Source organism: Garra rufa, chromosome 6, assembly GCF_049309525.1.
Source record: "Garra rufa chromosome 6, GarRuf1.0, whole genome shotgun sequence".
Lineage (NCBI taxonomy): Eukaryota > Metazoa > Chordata > Actinopteri > Cypriniformes > Cyprinidae > Garra > Garra rufa.
The window spans coordinates 28225579-28246906 of NC_133366.1; positions in this window are offsets into that span (position 1 = coordinate 28225579).

The window sequence follows — 21328 nt, forward strand, 5'->3', positions numbered from 1 at the left end:
CTACCTCCAGAGAAAAGCAAAAACAGATATTTTAAGTTGAAATAATTTTTCATAACACTACTGCTTTACTGTACCTTTGATCCATTAAATGCAGCCTTAGAAACAATCAAAACACCAATAATAGCAAACTTTTACACAGTAGTGTATTTCACGAGTTCCCTCTTACAGATAATAAACTGAGCAAAAGGTTGTGCGTGTTTGGCGTGCTGTCCGGGAGAGGGCCTCGAGCTCGGTGGTAATTCCCGAGCCCGGGGCTCTCCCCCACCCAGGGGGAGGGGTCCGAGCTCAGCACTGGCCCGGACCCTATAAGCGCTCCCCCTATGGGCTGAAGGTGAGGAGACGGGGTGGTGGAGGGGTTTTGACGAGACAAGAGATGATGAAGGTAGGATTGTTGTGTTATTTATAGGGATTTTCCCCTGCGTTGGTTAGATAGGGAGACTGATTACTAATGGTGTATTGGCCGTGTTAATTATCTGCGCGAGCTCCTCCCGAAACTTGTTTAATAAAACATCACATAGTATCATAACAAATATAGTTCTGCTTTTTATTTAAGGGATGTCATCTTATATCTTGCTCAGGGCACCACTAGATTTTAGGGTTCCCCCACCTCCAAATTCCAAGTTTAAACCTATATAAATACAAATACAAATAATTAATTATGACTACATGGTTTATAATTACTGTTGTGATATGTGTGCGTAGATGCACTGGCTTGCCAACATCTTATCCTCAACCTCTGTCAGAAGGTTTATGGGCAACGATCCACAACAGTTTCTGTTTCAAACATTGATTTATTCCACCATCTGTTTGTTACAGATAGGCGTGACTGTGTTTGTGTGTGTGGTTTCTGAAATAAAGGAATAACAATAAATAAATTAAATAAACTTCCAAACAACTTACAAAGCTTGTAAGTATATTACTATAAATGGAACAATACTGAAATAAGACTTTAAGTTACAATCGTAATTTCACTTATGGCCGCTAGGCGGAGCTCCAACACTAATAATAGAACAGACGATATTACGTGCCATCTTGCCAAACAAGATCAATTAGGATTAATCGTTTACATCACATAAACCATATGTTCTAACTGTAAATACGAATATTGATAAGACAAATGTCTTACAGCTCCATAGCAGCATAATTGGTGAATGTATTTGCAGCGAACAGAAATCTCAACAGTGTATTTATACATATCTTTAAATCGAACTCTCATAACGTGCTTAACTATCGAGGAAACATACAATATAACATCAGCTCTATATACACGAGTCTACACATATACATACATATCCAAACAATGTATATTTAAGGTAAACTTACGTTTTCATGAACGCACACACATTAAACAAACAACGATCGGTCTTGAGGCAGCAGTAGAATATTCTGTGGACTGAACTAGTCCTGGCACGTCCCTGACTCCGCCCACATAAGCTGCACTTCAAATTAAAAGTTCGACAGGGATTTTATACAGCCGCCCCCTAATTTGCAAAGCAAATTAGAAATCAAAGAAAAGTCCCTGTTCTCTGAGGTCATGCATCATTAGTGTCAGTAGGCACCTCTGGTAACACAATTAGTTTCGAAACAGGGCGACTGTAGACTCGGTTCCCAATTGCTACTTCCGCTACTCGAACTGTTCCGTCACTGCTGGGCACAACCTTCCTTACTCTGCCTATAGGCCAGAGGGCTCGTGGCAATTGAGAGTCCATAACCATAACTACCTGCCCAACGGATAGATTTGGTGTAGATTGTCGCCATTTGGCACGTGGTTGTAAATTTGGCAAGTAACTCTGAATGAACTGTTTCCAGAACTGATCAGCTATGATTTGGCTATGCCGCCATTTCCTTTTCCCAAGCAATTCTCTGGTTCCATAAACCACTTGAGGGAGGGAGGCATCCCGCCGCCCCATCAGCAAGAGATTTGGGGTGACTGGGTCTGTGTCAGATATCTCTGATGATACATAGCCAAGTGGTTTAGAGTTCAGTATTCCTTCCACCTCAACAAGGACAGTAGACAGGACTTCTTCAGACACAATCTGATCCTTAAGTACCACTCGAAGACAGGATTTAATAGAGCGGATTTCACGCTCCCAGGCGCCACCGAAATGAGGTGCATGTGGAGGGTTAAACTGAAAGGAAATACTCTGTTCACTCAGTTTTTCTTGGATTTCTGGCTCAAGTGCAGAGAATGTTTCCTGGAGTTCTCGATTCCCACCTCTGAAATTTGTGCCCTGATCAGAGATCAGTTCAAAGGGTTTGCCTCGTTGCGCAACAAAGCGACGTAAAGCCATGAGAAAGGAGTCAGAGTCCATATTATGCAGAAGGTCTAAGTGAATACACCTTGTAGTGAGACACTTGAAAATGATTCCCCAGCGTTTTTCATGTCTTCTGCCTATCCTTACTGTGAATGGTCCGAAGCAATCAACTCCTGTTGACCAGAAAGGAGGCTGGTATAAGCGAAGACGTGCAGCAGGGAGATCAGCCATTTTGGGGTTAACTGGATTACTGCGCCATTGCCTGCATTCTCTGCATTGGCGTTGGTATTTCTTTATTGCTTGTCTGCCTCGGATAATCCAGTAAGTTCTTCGCAACTCTGCAAAGACACGCTCAGGACCGGGATGAAGTAGTCGGTTGTCGTAATCTTGGATGATGAGTTTAGTGATGGGGTGGTCAGGTGACAGAACAATGGGGTGTAAGGTATCAGTATCAAGTTTCTCAGCCTTACGAAGGCGACCTCCAACCCTAATAATCCCCAAGGCTTGATCATATTCAGGTGATAGAGTACTCAATCTACTGCTAGTTTGTATGACTTTGCCAGTCTGAAGCATGTGGACTTCATCAGGGAAGCTATCCTGTTGGGCTTGTCTCAGGAGAAGCAGTTCGGTTTCAATGCGTTGTGCGGCAGACATTGGGGGTGCTATTGTACCATGTACAGACTGGTAGGTGGCTTGGACTAAGTCTGCCCATGTGGCATGCTGCTCTGGATCTGGTAGTGAAGACTGAAGGACAGCAACGTGAGCACAGAAGAATGACTTTCTTAGCTCATTCTCATCGGTGGAGGATAGGGTAGGTTGTGTTGGCCAGTGTTCTGGTGATTGCTGAAGGAAATAAGGGCCCTGATTCCACTGACAAACATGAGAGAGCTCATAGAGAGATTTGCCTCTTGTAATGTCATCAGCAGGATTTAGTTCTGAGTCCACATATCTCCAGTTATCAGAACTGGTCAATTCCTGTATTTCAGCAATCCGTGTTCCAACAAACACTTTGTAGTGACAGGATTCTGATTTGATCCACGTAAGAACTGTGGTGGAGTCTGTCCAGAGATTGATGTTATGGATGGGTAGAGTAATTTCAGTCGAGAGGAGTTTAGCCAGTTGGGCTCCAGTAAGGGCACCACACAGTTCCAATCGGGGCACTGATAGTTGCTTTTTGGGTGCAACACGGGATCTGGCCATAACAAATGAGGTATGGATTCTACCTTCCTCATCTTGAGATCGCAGATATGCCACCGAACCATAGGCCCTCTCTGAAGCATCGCAGAACACATGCAGTTCGATTTTGTATTTGTCAGGTTCTGGACAGACTGGAAAATAGCACCTTGGCATGCTTACCATGGGGAGATACTGCAGTTCATTAGTCCACTCTTGCCATTTGTCGAGCATATCCTCCCCAATACGGTCATCCCAGCCTCTTTTGTTTATCCACAGATATTGAACAAGGATTTTAGCTCGGGAGGTATAAGGCAAAATATAACCAAGAGGGTCATATTGAGAGGCTAGCACTCTATAGATGTTCCGCATGGTAGGAGGCTCAGTTGATAGTGGGCGATTTCGATAGCCAAGCTTGTCAGAAGTGCAGTGCCAAGAGAGCCCGAGTGTAGACTCTTGTGGGTCTGTTTTGTTTGCAGTCAGCCATAGCTCGCAGCTCTCTGATCGAGCCTCGGTAGGTAGATGAGCGATTACCTCTGGGTAGTTACTGGCCCACTGTCTTATGTCAAACCCCCCAGCTGATAGTAATGCTCTCATGGTGTCTATGAGCTGTTTGGCCTCATCAGTCGAGGAAAGGGACTGCAAACAGTTATCCACATAGAAGGATTTTAACACAGAGTCTACTACATTTTCATTGCCTTCACAATGATCCATGACATGGCGCTGGAGTGCGTAAATGGCACAACATGGGCTACATGTTGTGCCAAACGGAAGAACACGCCATTCATAGATGTCAGGACTCCTCTCCCTTTCCAAATCTCTCCACAAGAAGCGCAGTAATGGCTGATCGTCTGGTAGGAGGCGGACTTGATGAAACATTGAACGAATGTCTCCGCTGATAGCCACGGGGTATTGTCGAAATCTGAGGAGAACTCCCAGCAATGATGGACCCAAAGTAGGACCTGGGAGCAATTGGTCGTTCAGAGAAGATTGGTGAAACTGATAAGAACAGTTGAACACAACCCGCGCTTTGTTATTGTGATGTACAAGATGGTGGGGAATAAACCAGGATTCATCAGTACCTTTAGCCTCTTCTGGAGTGAGTTTTATCGCATATCCCGCCTGTTCGAGTTTGTGGATTTCTTTGTTGTAGACCTCCGCTAGTTCTGAATTACTAGTCAAACGGCGTTCAGTGGCCCTTAGGAGAGCCATGACTGATTCTGGGCCTGTATGCAAGGCCGTTGCATTCCCTTTGCGAAGAAGAGGAGTTGTGTAGCGGGAGACTCCATCCACTTCAACTCTCTTTGTTTTGGCTTCCAGCATTGTAAGAGCATCTCTGTCCTGCTTGGATCGTGTCATGTCCTTTGTAGGCTGAAAGGGAAGTATGTCTACTTGCCATAGTTTTTCAACATGATAAGAGAGATCTTGTGTGGGAGAGCGGGACAGTGAGATGTTCAAGCAGGCAGTCTCCAATGGCTGGTCGAGGAATGTAGTTGGACCCTGGATGGCCCAGCCCAAATTTGTACTGACTGCAACAGGGCTGCCCAATGGGCCCATGAGAACTGGCGCTATCGGTGTAATAAGATGTGGGTAATCAGAACCGATAAGAAGCATGGGCTGTACCTCTTTGAATGGTATAATGGGAATGTCTCTCAAGTGTGCAAACTTGCTCTTCAGGGCATTTACAGGACAGGATTGCTTGGCAATGTTTAGCTCGTGTGCAGTAAAGGCAGTGTGTATCTTGTAGCGAATACTCGGATTCACAGAGGCAGACACTTCAAAGGAGACTGATGCACCCTGGATTTCCACAACTTCTTGTCTGATTGTTCTAAGGGCAAGTGATTCATCTCCTTTCTCCAGATCAAGGTAATGGACTGCTGTAGGGAGAATTATGGTCCTTTCAGACCCGTCATCAAGAATAGCATATGTGTCCAGTATTCTCCCTTTGCTATGAAGTCTGACCTGAACCACCTTTAACATGACTCTGCCAGAATGAGTAACCTGATCAAGGTAGATGGTACGGGGTACCGTACTAACAGTAAGAATGCTCTGGTTGATGTTGGTTGCAGTGTCATGGAGAACTGATAAATGCTGTTCACCACAATTGGAGCATGGCTTTTTAGGGTACAGTTTGCAGGCTGATGTCCTCTACCACATTTCCAGCATCGATTATTGTCCTTTATCCATGCTGTTCTTTGTGCAACAGTTAGCTTGCCAAATTCAGGGCAAGAGTTGAGGTAATGCTGCTGGCATTTGCAAAAGGGGCAATACGGCTTAAAACTTTCCCGTTTCTTGACTTTTGTCAGTTCTTTGCTTGTCTGGAATGATAAGCTTGATGAAGCGGATGGCCTTTCTGTTGTATGGTCCATGCCATAGTAAATTGTGGACTGTACTTTTGGTGGCTTTGCGGGTTTCTGCTCTCTGTTCTCCATGCGAGGTCTATCTGAACTATACAGCTCAGCTGCTCTCCTAGATATCTGAAGTGCTTGTGATTTTTTCTCAAGCCACTCTGCAAACTCAGGAAGAGTGTACGTTCTATCAGTCCCATTCTGGAGAATGCCTTTGGTTATGCAGTACTCAACAAAGCTATCCCTATAAGAAGGTGGGAGCTTGGTGAGCAATCTGTCGACATGTGAGCCACACATAAGCTCAGTTCTAGAAGGCCCCTCCAATGTGTTGAGGAGACCAACAATAGAACTAACTGATAAAGAAAAATCCTCAAACCCTTGAGCATCCCCTGGTTTCAGTGTGGGTGTGCGGAGAATATTGCCGATTTCTCCCTGTACCAGTTGTCGAGGCTGGCCATAACGCTGTTGCAAAGCTTGCATGGCTCGGGTATAAGGCCTGGGATCATACATGTATCGCTTAGCTATCTGAAAGGCAGCTGGTAATTTGAGATGATCAAGTAACAATTGAAATTTATAGTCCTCTGTCAAATGGAGATGTGGGCCAAGTACACCATCAAGTCCCTTCTTTAACAGGGCAAAATCACTCTCCTTTCCAGTTGTGAAATTGATGATCTTAGGTTTAGGGATTCCATAAGAGGAAGCGATAGCCATTTCCACCATACTTGGAACTTGAACTGCTGGCTGTACAGTTGAGGAGAATGGTACTGAATATGACTGTTGTTGAGGTATTGCCTCTGGAGGTTTGACAGGTCGATAGCCATGTGAGTATGGATCTGAATAATTTCCAGATTGCAGTGGAGGAGGTTCTGTGTACTGCGACATCAAAGGCTGTGCTGGAGCAAATGCCGGTAACGACTGTGTGAACGGTACTTGCACATATTTAGGATTCACAGTATAGCTCAGCATAGGTGTCGTGAAATGGGCATGAACTGGGGTGTGGCTAGGTACAGTTCGATACTCTGTATATGTAGGTGATGTCATTGGAAGCATTTGTTGTTGTACAAAGGGCTGAACCTGTGGTTGGAATGTCTGCTGGAGATCAGGTCTTTGATAATCATTTGACGGATACATCATACCTGCTGGAGCAGACTCTGGACGTGGATTGCCTTGCTGTACATGATGTTCAGCGACAGGGACAGAGGCTGGACGTAACAAGGGCTGTTGAATCTGAGGTAGGAACCCTGATGGCCCCTGGACTGGAAGCTGACTGTGTGGCTGAGGTAAGACTGTGGTTGATGAGTGCGCCGGTATCATTTGAGAAGCATATCTTGCTACTTCGATGTTCTCAGAGCTTCGGTAACCTGGTTTAGTGTCTGCATAGAGAAGAGGTAAACTGGAGCTGCGATGCTGGATGGACTGCTGTTGACTGCCTGTGTGAGGGATGGACTTCTGATGTCCAGCACCTGTGGCATGGGAGTAACTTAAGCCCTGATGCATGCATGGTGAACCTTTGCCTTGCTCAAGAGACATTTGTAATGTGCTTTGTAGTTCTCTGATTTGCTCTTGAACATTCCAAACACACTCCTCCATCCTACGTAACCTTGTAGTCTCAGTGTACTGCTCAGTACAAAGTCTTTCAGGGGTAGAAGTTCGATATTCAGCTGCTGGAGCTATAGAAGTCTCACTAATCTGAATATGCTGTAAATCCTCTTGCAAAGGATGTTGGACATACTGCCGTGGTTGGGAGGTGAGTACAAAGTCCTCCAGATGTCCTGGAATTCGCCGAATCCTGTTAGGACGGAGTCTTTGTTGTTCTTCATTGTAATCCCGAGATGCTGCCATGAGGAGATGATGTTGATCCGGCTCGAAGGACCACTTTGTTGTGATATGTGTGCGTAGATGCACTGGCTTGCCAACATCTTATCCTCAACCTCTGTCAGAAGGTTTATGGGCAACGATCCACAACAGTTTCTGTTTCAAACATTGATTTATTCCACCATCTGTTTGTTACAGATAGGCGTGACTGTGTTTGTGTGTGTGGTTTCTGAAATAAAGGAATAACAATAAATAAATTAAATAAACTTCCAAACAACTTACAAAGCTTGTAAGTATATTACTATAAATGGAACAATACTGAAATAAGACTTTAAGTTACAATCGTAATTTCACTTATGGCCGCTAGGCGGAGCTCCAACACTAATAATAGAACAGACGATATTACGTGCCATCTTGCCAAACAAGATCAATTAGGATTAATCGTTTACATCACATAAACCATATGTTCTAACTGTAAATACGAATATTGATAAGACAAATGTCTTACAGCTCCATAGCAGCATAATTGGTGAATGTATTTGCAGCGAACAGAAATCTCAACAGTGTATTTATACATATCTTTAAATCGAACTCTCATAACGTGCTTAACTATCGAGGAAACATACAATATAACATCAGCTCTATATACACGAGTCTACACATATACATACATATCCAAACAATGTATATTTAAGGTAAACTTACGTTTTCATGAACGCACACACATTAAACAAACAACGATCGGTCTTGAGGCAGCAGTAGAATATTCTGTGGACTGAACTAGTCCTGGCACGTCCCTGACTCCGCCCACATAAGCTGCACTTCAAATTAAAAGTTCGACAGGGATTTTATACAATTACAGTGCATTGAGAAAATATTCAGACCCCCTTTGCTTTTTTTCAGTTTTATGTTGCAGCCTGACAATTGCTTAAATTCATTTTTTCTCATTAATCTACACTCCGTACCTTAGTGACAAAGTGAAAACTGAATTTTAGAAATGTCTGTAAATTTAATAAGAAAAAAACTGAAATATCACATTTACATAAATATTCAGATCCCTTTACTCAGTACTTAGTTGAAGCACCTTTAGTAGCAATTACAGCCTCAAGTATTTTTTGCAAATCCTCTCACGCTCAGTCAGGTTAGATCTCTCCAGAGATGTTGGATAGGGTTTGAGTCAGGGCTCTGGCTGGGCCACTCTAGAACATTCACAGAGTTGTCCCTAAGCCACTCCTGTGTTGCCTTGGCTGTGTGCTTAGGGTCACTGTCCGTGGGTCCAGTCTGAGGTTCTGAATGCTCTGGACTAGGTGTTCATTAAGGCCATCTCAATATTTTGGTGCATTGAGCTTTTCTTCTACTCTGACGAGTCCCTTAGTCCCTGCTGCTGAAAAACAGCCCCACAGCATGACGCTGCTACCAGCACATTGTGATTTTGGGATGGTACTCTGCAGGTGATGAGCAGAGCTGGTTTCCTTCAAACATGACACTTGAAATCAGGCCAGAGAATCTTGTTTGTCAGAGTTTGAGGATCCTTTAGATGATGTTTTGGAAATTCCAAGTGTGTTTTCATGTGTCTTCACTGAGGAGAGGATTGAAATTGGCCACACCGCCATAAAGCCCAGATCGTTGGAGTGTTGCAGTGATGTATGTCCTTCTGTAGGTTTCTCCTATCTGCATATATGATCATGGAGCTCAACTAGAATAACCATCAGCTTCTTGGTCACCAGTCTAAACAAGGCCCTTCTCCATCAGTTACTCAGTCTGGCTGAGCAACTGGCTCTTGGGAGAGTCCTGGTTGTGCTTCTTCTATTTGAGAATTATGAAAGCCACTGTGCTCTTTGAAAACTTTTTTGGAACTTTTTGTAGCCTTCCACAGATATGCTTCAATACAATCCTGTCTCTGAGCTTTGCAGCCAGTTCCTTTGACCTCATGGCTTGGTTTTCACTCTGATATGCACTGTCAGCTGTGAGGCCTTTTATAGATAGGTGTGTGCCTTTCCAAATCATGTCCAATCAATTTAATTTACCACAGGTGGACTCCAATCAAAGTGTAGAAACATCTCAGCAATGATCAAGAGAAATGGGAGGCACATCGAAAGCCTAACTGGGCTCAGGTGCAGGACAAAAGAAGCAATAAACAAAACACTGAAAAACAGCTGAAATTACAGCTCTAGAAAGTTTATAACTAAAACAGTGCAACCTTTCTATCAGTCAGGTGTTTTTTTTCATACAGTATATCACCACCCCTAACATAACAGCAGTCACCATGGTTTAATTCTGTTTTACAGTTTTGTTTTCCTTTCTTGCATTGCAGCAATTCAGTGATGAAGAGAAAAGAACGTTACAATTCATATATCTTTATTTATTTTCATTAAACATGAAATGAACCCACATAGGTGCTGAACTGCTTAGTTCTTTTATGGGACCCATTTCAGCTTTAAATCTTTGAGATAACCTTTTCCCATATGGGAGAGGAGCTCCATTTTCATTACCAGACATATAGAAGATGGCATATAAAGAATGTCAGTGCTACCTAAAATCCCTAAGGCTACTGTTAACTTTTCAGGTGTATGACCTAATTGACTAGAAGTTAAATGATGCTATGCAGTGCTAACATTTGTTCTGCAGGTGTAAATTTCTCAAGAGTGAAAATCATTTACCTTGCTTTACACACCTGTCTTAGCAAATGTTTGCTCAACAGGCGTGATGTGATGTAGAAAATTTGACTGTTTGATGTGTTTTGTTTTCTTAAAACTAAATGCTTATCATTAACTGTATACACCCTACAGATGCCACCATGTTCAGCGGATTCAAACACTCAATGCATCTGCAAAATCTGACTTGTGGATTTCTGTGGAAATTTACTAAGTTGAAAGTCTACATTCACCATATCATGGTTCTAAATTCTAATTGGTTAAACTGATGGTGTTGCAATTTACCCTGTGGCATAATACATTGTGTTCCAGTTGTGTCAAGAGTCTTCACTCCATATGCTTCATGCTTATGTATCATATGAAGTAACAGTTATAGCATTAGCTCTGCTCAATTAATATTGTATATTATAAAACTTAAAGAATTCACACTACTAAACTGTCAGGATATTATTACACCATTAGAAATATACAGTTAGTTATTGGGTAAAAGGCATGCTTTAGGAAAATAACTTGGGTTTGATTCTTATTCTGAAATAAATGATTCAATATAATAAATGGTTAAATAATTTGACCTGATTTATTTAGAAATGATAAATTCAGCATTTTTTGTGGCAGCTTTCCTTGAACAGAAAAATTAAAGTTACAACTAGTGTGTTGTAAAGGCAGCTGATCAGCAAAAATGTAAAGGGTATAAGCCTAATATAAGAATTTTAAAACTTAAAAATAATGTTTTTTTCAAAACCATGCATGGCACACCTGCGCGTGACATTTCTGTAACTTTTTTCTTTTTTCTTTTCATATTGACAGCCCCCCCATAATAAAACTAGCTTTTTCTCCCTGCACACTTAACATCTTTAGAAAAGTCATAATTAATGATAATTTAAAAAGTAATACAAACAAATTAGATCATTGGAATTTATATTATCAAGTCCTGTTGCGTCCTCAAAATTCCCACATCTCTGCCATTTATTCACTTGTGGCTAAAAATGCTCATTTTATAGTAAAGGCTTGTGCTGACATCTTGTGGAGAAAAAAATGTATGACAACACGTTTTTCTGTTTTCCATTTGGCAGAGAATATTTTGGGGAGTTAAAAGATCACATCTCACATGCTTTATTTTAAATAGTTTAACCAAAAATCGTCAACTGGCAACTCTTTCTCACATCAACAAAAACAAACAAACAAAAAAACAGTAGATTAGCAGTAGCAACAGTAGACTAACAGTAGTTAGAATGTGAATCTCTTTAAGCGAAGTCTTCTAAAGCTAAAATGTGTCACGAACACTGAAATGTATACTGAATTATTAACAGTCTTTTCAGTTAAACGCTGATACTGGATCAAGACAAACACATTATTTTACACTAATTTATCATTTCTATGTTATCTGTTGGAAAAAGTTGTGAATTGTCAGTTATAATGGCATTTATTTTCGCTTTATTTTAGTACTAGTACTAGAGTTTAGTCACTGGAAAGGCCACTGGAAGACAAGCCTGCTTTACTGTTCATTCCTATGGTATCCGTAAATGCCAACTGACGTCAAAGCTGCAGTGTAATTGGTTATCAAAGCACGCATGATCCAAGTTAACTGTTACACTTTCTCCAATGGTAAGTGATACAGACCCTTGTGTCTCCCAATAATAAGACAATCTCTGGTTTAGCTTCAACTCTCCCTAATTAAACTTATCTGATTTAGCTAATCAAGTCCTTATTAGGATTTATACCCAATACATTGTTTAGAATTTTGGGCTGTTTCAGCTGAAAGATGGTCATACACTCTAAAAAATAAAGGTGCTTCATGATGCCATAGAAGAACTTTTTTTGTCTAAATGGTTCCATAAAGAACCTTTAACATCTGAAGAACCTTTCTGTTTCACAAAAGGTTCTTTGTGGCGAAAGAAGGTTCTTCAGATTATAAAAAGGTAAGAAAGAGATGATTCTTTAAAGAACCTTTTACTGAATGGTTCTTTGTGGAACCAAAAATAGTTCTTCTATGGCATCGCTTGAAGAACCTTTTAAAGCCCCTTTATTTTTACGAGTGTACGTCATACTCTGAGAGAGGTTCAATGATGGCTGTTGTCACGTTCTTGTGACCAAAGATAGCTTGCAAAAATGTTCAGTGTGTTGTAAAGATAGTTTCAAAAATTCAGGATGACTTGTTGTTGATGTTGTTGATCAATACAAAATGGCGTATTGATCAATATGATATGGTGGTAAAGCTTAAAGGGATAGTTCACCCAAAAATGAAAATTTGATGTTTATCTGCTTACCCCCAGGGCATCCAAGATGTAGGTGACTTTGTTTCTTCAGTAGAACACAAACAAAGATTTTTAACTCAACCGGTGCAGTCTGTCAGCCATATAATGACAGTGGATGGGCACCAAACCTTTAAAAGTAAAAAAAACAAAACATGCACAGACAAATCCAAATTACACTCTGCGGCTCGTCACAATACATTGATGTCCTAGGAAATGAAACGATCGGTTTTTGCGAGAAACTGAACAGTATTTATATCATTTTTTACCTTTTTACCACGTCCAGCTGCAGGCACGTGCAGAGGGGGGGACGGAGGGTGCTTGAGCACCTGCCCTTTTGGCTCCTAGTGATCAAAGTGCCCTTTTGTTAAGATTTTTTTTTTTTTTTTTTGTAATAATATAAAAATTAAATATTTATAAAAATAACGAATTCGCGATAGCCTGCCCAATCGAACTATTAGTAAAATTAATTAATAATGTTTTAGCTGTAAATAGAATGACCCTCGTGATGACCTTTCACGTGACGACCCCACCCGGAAGTTCAGGACGATCCGATCATGTTTATAAAGCTAAGGATAGACACGTTCGTGGCTGTTGGTAAGTGGTGTTTTCACCAGATTTAAAGTTACTTATTATTATAAGAATGACGTGAAGAAAAGAGAGTATGCACGAGTATTTATAATTTTTTATAGCTTGTGCATGTGTAGTCTGCTCTGAAATAGCTGCCGATAATGTTAATGTCATGTTAAAATAATCGTAAGTCTATCGTAAAGGAGAGGGCTCCTGCAGGCCATAAAATGTTTTATATATGTTAAATAGTATAAGAAAAGACTTCATAATAATTTAGGAGGTCTTACATTTGGGGAAGGAAAGACGAGAATCGCGATAGGGCTGGATAAAACTTCAGAAGACAATGATGTCATTGAATAAATATGCACGTTTCAAAGTCAAAACGTGGCACTGATGTCTTTATATGAATGTATCTGAAGGGAACCGACTATATAATTGATCGTCATAATTGATCTTTATATTACACTTTAGGCCCACATGTATACCTGAATTCTAAAACTTTTTTTCACCTTTCACAATTTTGCAAACATTTCTGCCTATTGTATGTATATATATATATATATATATATATATATATATACTTTGAATTGGATTGCCTGCTAAAATCATTACCTGACCTCAACAGAATTCTTTAGATTGCCAGAAGATCTGACCACTTTCCCCCCTATTATGTATGAATTACACTGGCTGCCTGTCTCTGCTCATATCAGTACTTCTGTTTTCCCTTAAAAGTTTCAATGACCTTGAATCTGAGCTACTGCAGAATTACACACCTGTCTGCTTTTTCAGGTCCTTTGATTTCAAACTGCTTGCTATCCCAAGATTCTGACTATCCTCAGTGGGTGGTGGATCATTTAGTATTACAGCACTTAAACTCTGAAACTTACTCCCAGTGAGTCTTCATAACACCTGCACCATCTGTTCCTTTAAAGAGTCTCAAATGAAAACATTTCTCTCAGTATTATCTACCTTCTACAACTACAAATTTTAATTGCACTTTTTGTGTTTTATGTCCATGCAAGTATCAGAAATTCTAGAGTATCACATGACATTTTCCTTATTTTAACATCACATTTTGCAATAAAACAATTATTTAGACAGAAGTATTTTTCCCATCTTTACCCATAGGGTGATGTGACCATTATAGAGTGTTATAAACATGTTTCATGCATAAATGATATTTCAGCTTGCAATTCCCAGTCCTGTTTTATGGTCCAAATGTTATGGTCTTTTTCACTGGGTGTAGGCACTTGCAGTGAGTGATCCTACTAGAGATGGTATCTGCAATGGCCTTCAGAACTTTGTCATGACTCCAGCGATAGCTCCCCTCACTCAGTGTTCTTTGACATCTGAAGATGTGGTCCAGAGTCCCTCTCATCAGGTACAGAAGGCAAGCTAGTGACTCCCGGTAGCGGCATCCCATCCATCCTGCTGGCTTGCACTTCCTCGAGCTATGCTCATAAATAATCTTGGAGCTGCAACCTTTCTCCTCCAACCCAAATCTCTGAGCTGTTAGGCTAAAAATGATGGTGGTCATTGTCTAGAGATGTTGGTCAGCTTCACCCTTGGCAGATGCTTCCAAAATAGCATCAGAATCTTCATCAAATTGGAGCCATTCCTTTTCCTTGTAAGTCTGGGGCCACCTGACCCATCAGTTTTATGATGTTCTGTATAAGTCTGGGGCTTGAGTCATGTTGAGGTTCTGAGTACTGTGAAGTGACTCTGGGCCATGCTCCACCTGTGTCTCACCAGGCATAGTTCCTGAGTATTGTGACTCTTGCACCATGTGCATGCATTTCATCTTGGCTTGGTATATCTTCAGGCCATGTTGGTTCTTTCAGAGCTTGCCACACATAAATTCCATATTCATAGTAATATATACATCGGCAGGTGTCTGCATCCTTTGGTCTGTCAGTCTGGGACCCTCTTTCTTTTGAGGTGTCAACATTTTTAAACACTAACTCTTATAGAGCAGTGATTTTCAATCCTGGTCCTGGGGACCCACCGCTTAAAAACATGTTAGCAACAACATATAAGCTAAAACATGTTAGCCATGTGCTAAAATGCTAACATTCTAATTCATGTAAGCAAAGTGTTAAAACATATTAACACGCTAAAACATGCTAGAAAGATGCTACATGCTAATTCATGCCAACCAACTTAAACATGTTAGAAACATGCTAGCAACATGTTAAAACATGCTAGAAAGATACCAATAAAAAGACAATCTCTGAAAATACTATAGCAACATGCAAAATCATGCTGATAACATGGTGAACATGCTAAAAAATATTTATTCATGCTAGCTCTGATGCAAAAACAGAAACAATCACAGAATTTGTAATGGTGTTAGTTCAGTTTCGTCACACTTGTAAGAGGCAAAGGTGAGGTAAGTTTCAATAGGTCTTTCATTTAAAGAACTCAGAAGCTTTTCCAACTTGTATTTGTATACAAATATGCAGGTAAGGCAGTGCAATCAACAGGAAGCATGTAATGCCGAGTTCAGACTGCATGATTTTAGCCCCGATTTTGACTCGCCTACAGGTTTTGAGAAATCACCGACAAATGCCCGAAATCACAGGCAAATCGGTGCTCGTTCACGTGAGTGACAATCACATAGTGTGAATTATCAAAGACGCGATCTGAGAGAATCGCCGACGTGTCGCCGACACCTGTGAGATATTTGGCATGCTAAATATCTGGACCTGTCGACGATTCAAAATCATGCCGTGTGAAAGGTGATCTGAATGAAAATCACATCGGCGATTACCTTCAGCCAATGAGACAGCAACATTCAGGCCAGCGGGAAGTTGGGGGAGGAGTTACAAAGGTATAGACCACAATATCAACAAGAATAGCTTTGGCTTCTTTTCTTTCCACTGCAAATGAGTGCACATGCAATTTGTATGACAAGCTTCTTGTGGGCTACCATTTTTTTTTTATAATAATACCAGTCTCACGTGAGAACTTGCACGCCTGACCTCGCGTTGTTTCCATGTCACTTCTTGCGTGTGTTTGGTTCTGAGACGTAGTTTGCGGACCGGGACAAAGTTGTCGGCGATTCTTCCTATTGTAAAGTAATGCAGTGTGAAACCCCCTGTCGCCGATCCATCTTGCAGTGTGAACACAGCAGCGACGGAATGCTACCCCAGATAGTCATGCAGTGTGAAAACATCTGTGACGCGATTGCTTTGAAAATCGTGCAGTCTGAACTTGGCATTAGATATAGTTCACAGTCTTATTTGATAGAAGATCTTTTTTCCATTCGACAAGCGGGATCTCGGCAGAGACAGGTAACTGTTGAGACCTAGAGACCAGCCACTGAGTGAGAGGTAAGTGTGCTTTTTATGTGGTGCAGGTAAGTGGATGCAGGTGTGGGTGATCGTGGATGAGGAGCAGGTGTGTACAAGGAGGGATTCTGGGAATTGTAGTTTCCAATGGTAGACGGGTGACTGGGAACGAGTGACTGTGGCTGGTGAGACAGGGGACCGTGTGACAAGTTTAGTTCATCTTTATTTCCCGTAGGCAATTTGATTGCAGCATACAAACATATCACATATCACAAAACACACAATACAAAAAACACACTCAATTTCCTTACCTTTAATTTAAAAACCCTGCTGAAAAAACCAGCATATGCTGGTTAGGTATGTTTTGGTGCTGGGATGCTGGTTTTAGCTGATTTATGCTGGTCCTTTGCTGGTTTATGCTGGTCCCTTGCTGGTTTATGCTGGTCCTTAGCTGGTTAATGCTGGTCCTTTGCTGGTTTATGCTGGTTATGTTGCTGGTCAAGGACCAGCATAAACCAGCAAAGGACCAGCATTAACCAGCAACATGACCAGCATAAACCAGCGAAAACCAGCAAGGGACCAGCATAAACCAGCAAAGGACCAGCATATACCAGCTAAAACCAGCATCCCAGCCCCAAAACATACCTAACCAGCATATGCTGTTTTTTTCAGCAGGGAACTTCACAGCTGAAGGGATAAATGAATGTCTAAACTGATTTGTTTTACTAATAGGAGTTCTATACTAAATGCCAGAAGGGAGAAAGTAAAACGCATGTTAGGGTGGGAACTGGTTATAATGGGAATTATACTGATTGTAATGGAAATTGTAATGTTGCCAATTGGTCTCTACTGGTAATTTGTTGCCTTCTTTTGGTGGCTTGCTAAAACCACAAAATCCTAATGGAATATGTCCCAAAACACACTACAGGAAAGCGTTTTTTAATGGTTTCAGTGGTTAAAAGTTGATGGTTTAATGTTTGTGTGTAATGGTATTTGTAGTGGAAACCAGAATTACGTGATGGTTTCTATTGTTTTTTTTTTTTTTCAGCAGAGAGCAATGTGATAACCATGGTAACATGCTCACTCATGCTAACAGGCTAAAGCATGTTAAAAAACATGCTAGATACCACTAAAACTTGTAAACTGTGCTATCAACATGCTAATTAATGCTAGCAAAATGTTAAACAATGTGGTAAAACATGCTAGCATCCAAGATGCAATTAGCTTTTTTCTTCAATAAAACAGTGAGTCCACAGCTGAGATAAAACACATACAACTAAATAAAAATAATACCTATATGGAAAAAAAACACCAGTGGCTCTTGACAACATATTGAGATCTTGTGAAGTGAAAAGATCGGCCTGTACAAGAAACTAAACGTTATTTACCACATTACCTGGAATCCATAACTTCATGGAAATGGTCTTGAGCACATTCACAAGAGTCTGGAGTGGCAAATTTTCATTTTTGGGTGAACTATTCATTTCAAAAAGATATGTGTGGAGACTGAGACTGCTGAATGCGAACCCTGTTTATTTTCTTTGTTTTGCAAAAGCATAATGTTTTGCTGATATTGTGAGTGTACACAAATAAAAGTAGACCCTTTACAGATTTAAATGATGTATTACTCTTATATGTACGATCAGAAATTACAGAGCATTTTAGGTTCTTTTTGCTCCTCTCTTTAAAACATGCAACTTGCGTCGCCAGCATCCCCTTCGACCCCAGGAGGTTAAGGCAGTGACTTAGAGTCTTAGATTAGTTGATTCTACCAACCAAATTTTGTGATATTACACTAAAGCATTTGCATACTTTCTCTTGTCAGCTTGCATTAGGCAGATCTTTAAAAAACACAGACACAGATAGTCAGAAAAACACAGCAGTTTCATAATAGTTTATATCTCTATTTATTTTCCCTTAGAACAGAACTTTAATAAATGTAGCTGTATTTTCATCTTACCTTCAAAAAAGGTCATGACCAGTGAGACTGATTTATAAATATTAATCAAAGTCTTTGTGTAAAAAAAAATCAAAGAGAATCATTGAACTAAAGCATCTATTGTATGACAATATGACACTGTAATAATAACTGTTATTTCTATATACTGTATGTCTGTCCATTTCTATGCTTGTAAACCGCAGGTTCCAGTTGCAACCTTTCCAGAGGAGGAGAGCATTCATCTGTGTAAATAACACTTTTTTGACAAGTGTTGAACAGTGATTAAAATCTTCATAAACAAGATCAACAAAAGCATCTGAACAACAGAAACAACAACAAAAGCACAGAAAAACCTCAAAGAGGACAGGTTACATTCAAAAAAATCTTACAGTTGATATCAGAATAACAGAGGAATTTGACAAAGATGAGATGAGGATCGGTTATGTGACTTATGACACTATGGAATTAAATCCTGGGGATCGAGAGAGATATCTGGGAAATACTGACTGATACTAGATGGTAAACTGGATCATATACAGCAAGGCCAGATTCAAGATTAGATTATATATGAGCAGTCTTTGACTTTACAATGGAAATACAGTATAGTGACGGAGAATACATTTGGGATAACTAAAAAAAGGAAATCTCTGATCCTGAAGTCAGCTTGAAACAGGTTGGTAATTAACAGATGCCTTGCAGCATCAGATGGACTACAATATGCTCTATGCAGCTCTTCCAAGATGGACATTCATACATTTTCATAGTCTCTTGATAATCTGTGATCATTCACGGTCTGATATCTCCAATTAAATATATGATCCCATTGTATAATCATATGGAAAGGCAAAACACAGTAACTACAGTAACATTGAGACTGAGAAAATGGCTCCATTTGTTATTATTTTATTGTAACTGATTTGATATCAATTTGAAACTGTTCACTATGATTTTTTTGCACAGCCAAACCCATATCTTCTGTCATAGTAGACCCAGTTTCAGTCATAACTCTGTTGCTGTGTGTTGCCTTTGCATAGCAGTGTTGGTGTTGCCTTCACCTAGTGTGACAGATAGTAAATATTATACTAGGAAAGTCTGGATGAGCCTTTAGAATCAATGGTGCTCACGTTTTCATCACTCAACTGACTAGTGTGATAAAAGGGAAGGAAAGAAAATAAAACAAAAATGAAAGTTATGCAAAACTTTGGCATGCAGTTCTTTGTGTGTTTAATATATATCTATTACACTGGGTGAAGGCATAATGTTTCCACTGAATGATCATTACAGTTTAACAAAGTCATCTGGGAAAATTGACATCCTTAAAGTTAGCATTGTACATTATTTGATGGATGAAATAAGACCGTGAAAACACAATTATGTGGAATAAACAGACACAGACTTAGTAACACTGACAGAGAAGTTTTAGAGTAAAACCAAGAACATTTAATCACTTGCACAGTTAAATTTACTCTTAAGCAGAGATGTTCAGAAGCCTGGACAATGGCTCAAAAACAGAGAACCAAGGCACCTGTACATGAAACAGTGCTTGCGTTGCTATACTTCTTTCGATTAACAAGACATATGTGACTTAAAAGATTCAGCCGTTTTTATTTTTCTGTGTTGTGTTCTATTATTATGTATTGACATTAACGTTAATTAGTCTAATTAATTTTATTATAGTTTAGGAGAAATATAGATAATAGTCTATAAATAGTATTCCAAAAGTGCATTGGTGGTAGTTTCCCCTAATAATTGTCCAAATTTGAGCTCCTGGGTCAATGTCACTAGTCGCTGTGTGCATCTCTGCTCTGAAGTAACTCTCATTTAACTTTACAAGAATTCATTTAACGCCAGTGAATTTACTCTATAAACACACAAGAAAATAATGACCAAAGGAATGTGTTGGATGCACAGGTGTATACGAGGATAGTCAGAAAATAAGATTCTGACAAAGGCAAAACAGCACGTAATCCCTATTAGCCATTACACTCAAACACTGAAGACAACAACCACACAGAAGGAGAAATGTAGAGTAAGCCCTTAACTCCTTCTCCACACACTACTATTTGCTAAGCCCTTTACACAATAGATAGTTATTTTTGACAGGCAAATGATGGTAAAATTACAGTGTAATTCTGTATGATTGTGATGGAACAGCACATTCTGTTCAGCTATTTCAATTCCATTCGCACATGAACTATAGTAGTTAACCTTAGTTAAACCAGCTTCACATGCAAGCATGTTAAATGAATGCATTCAAATGATGCCATGCAATGAATAAAGATATAAACACTGGTGCTGCTAAGAATTATGTAAGGACCACATACTGAAAAATGATGCTTTCACAAAACATCTAAGATGCAATTAATGCAGAAAGGCTGAAGGGTTTAGCACATTATTAAATGAATAAAGTGCATAATAAAATAGTGTCATGTATGAAAATACTTATCATCCTCCTCCTTTACAGTTGTGTGCCAAAGCCCTGTTAACTGGATTATTCTGACCTGTTGTAGACTGTATTTAAATGAGTAGCAAAACAATGGGTTCTTTCTGTACAGTCTGAGAAAAAAAAGGTATTAAGTTGTCACTGGGACCACATGGTACTACCCCAGTGACTGCTTATGTACCATTTTTCCTTTCTTTTCTGAGACTGTACATCAGCAGTAAGCCATGTACATGATATGGAGATGAAGACCTTAGAATAAACAAAACTATCTCATGGTAGTTGAGACAAACTGTAGCAAACTCCACCAAGCACCAAGTTTTGTCTTACAGTTAGGGGAATAATCATCAGTTTCTAAAATAATGCGATGTGGTTGTATCTGTTTCTTAGAAGGTGGAGAAGAAAAACGTTTTACTAATTAGATAGGATGCCAATTGCTGCTTTGAGGCTTTGAGTACATCTAATTTAAAAAGTAGTATTTTTTATTATTTTATTTTATTTAGGATGAAAATGTATGCATTTAAATTAGAGACATGAGAATCTTCTACCTGTCCGAACGGTGCTGTTGACTTTGTGATATGACACTCACTCT